This window comes from Miscanthus floridulus, chromosome 16 (genome assembly GCF_019320115.1).
Source record: "Miscanthus floridulus cultivar M001 chromosome 16, ASM1932011v1, whole genome shotgun sequence".
In the NCBI taxonomy this organism is placed as follows: domain Eukaryota; kingdom Viridiplantae; phylum Streptophyta; class Magnoliopsida; order Poales; family Poaceae; genus Miscanthus; species Miscanthus floridulus.
Genome location: NC_089595.1, coordinates 110,087,518 through 110,089,491, shown reverse-complemented (window position 1 = coordinate 110,089,491; position 1,974 = coordinate 110,087,518). Strand labels below are relative to the sequence as shown.

The 1,974-nt window shown below is 47.8% G+C and overlaps 1 non-coding gene across 1 annotated transcript; it reads left to right on the top strand.

Moving 5' to 3' along the window:
- The first annotated feature begins 933 nt into the window (after positions 1-933).
- LOC136514639 (small nucleolar RNA Z247) lies at positions 934-1,070 on the top strand. The gene has a single exon (XR_010773786.1). It is a non-coding gene; the product is annotated as a small nucleolar RNA Z247 (small nucleolar RNA).
- The last annotated feature ends 904 nt before the right edge of the window (positions 1,071-1,974 follow it).

The following is a 1,974-nucleotide window of genomic DNA, read 5'->3' as shown; positions in this document are numbered from 1 at the left end:
GGACACGAGAATGGGAAACCACGAACATGATCGCTAAAAAACCCAGCTTGCCTCTAGATTCATCGTCTAATTGAGTTATGCTTTTCGTTCGAGAAAGTAATAAGAGAACTTTAGTAGGAGTACTGTTAAGAATATCCAACAGGATCATATGACCGTAATATCTGGTTGATTGATATCTTCTGAAGATTGATTGTGCGCTCAGGCTTGGATTGCGGGTGAAAACAAGTATCACGGTTTCGGTTAGATATGATATGTATCTCCTTATTGATGTAATCATGTGATGTAATCTAGAGTTACCAAAGTAGTTAGCTTCTTCTTGTTGTACAAGTTGTACCGCCACATCAGTGACTCTTCTTGGCTATATTAACATGAAGCCGTGAGCCTGAGAGGGCATCACGTTCCAACCATTTTCATATGGTATCAGAGCCAGGTTAGTCCACAATATTCTCGATGGCTTCCTCTTCCGCGCTTCAATAATCGTTCTCTCTGATCGGTTGTCCCGTCGCTGAGAAGTTGGGCAAAGGAAATTTTCCCCTATGGAGCGCCCAGGTGCTGTCTGCTCTTCGCGGTGCGTAGATAGCGTACTATCTCGAGCTCGACATTGTGGTGCCGGCGAAGCAGATCCCTAAGGCAACCGATAAGCCGACTGAGCTCATCCCCAACCCTGAGTATGAAACTTGGGTTGCGAAGGACCAGCAGATCGTTAACTATCTGCTGTCCAATATCTCCAAGGAGATCCAGGTGCAAGTCTCCAATTGCGCCACATTGGCCGAGATCTAGAAAGTGATCTCAGAGATGACGGCTTCCCAGTCTTGGGGCCGTATCATCAACACGTGCATGACGTTGGCCACAGCGCAGAAGGGCTCGTCTATAATTGCCGACTACTTCAACAAGATGAAATCTCTTGCTGACGACATGGCGGCCACCAGCAAACATCTTGAAGATGAAGAGATCATCTCCTATGTACTAGCCGGACTTGACATGGATTTTAATCTGATTGTCTCGGTTGTCGTGGCGCGCACAGAGCCACTATCTTTGGGCGAGCTCTACACCCAGCTAGTGAGTTGGGAACGATGGATGGATCTCCTGCACGGTGGATCTGGTTCATCTGCTAACACGGCTACACGTGGAGGCCGTGGTGGTTTCAACCATGGCGGTGGTGGCAGAGGACGCAGGCGCAGCCACAACCGTGGCAACAACAACAAAGGGCGCCCCCGACAGAACTACAACGGCGATAAACCCATCTGCCAGCTCTACGGCAAGGAGGGCCACACCGGACTCCGCTGCTTTAAGCATTTTGACGCTTCCTTCACCGGCCCACCAGAGCAATCCCGATCTACCTCTTCTGCGTCATATGGGATCGACACCAACTGGTACACAGACACTGGTGCTACCGACCACATCATGGGAGAGCTGGAGAAGCTCACCGTGAGGGACAAGTACCATGGAAACGACAAGGTTCATGTTGCTAATGGCGCAGGTATGAGAATCAATCAAATTGGTCGAAGTTTTGTTCGTACCCCAAATCAAAATCTCATCCTAAACAATGTTCTTTATGTCCCTAAAGCTAACAAAAGCCTTGCATCTGTTCATCATCTTACATCCGATAACCATGCTTTTATTGAATATCATCCCAACTATTTTTTATTAAGGACCAGGCGACGAAGAAAACCATCCTTAGAGGGGAATGTGAAGGCGGCCTCTACCCGTTGAAGTCTAGGCCGTCATCGAATAAAGGGGCGTTTGGTGCTGTCAAGTCTCCTTCGTCTAGGTGGCATAGTCGTCTCGGCCACCCTTCTTTTGTAGTCGTTCAGCAAGTCCTTAGCAAAAATAGTATTCCCTTTATTGCCGATTTGAATAAAGAAACTATTTGCGATGCTTGCCAAAAGGGCAAAAGTCATCAGCTACCCTATCCTAGATCCACGAGTATCTCATTGAGTCCTTTAGAACTTGTGTTTTCTGATGTACGGGGTC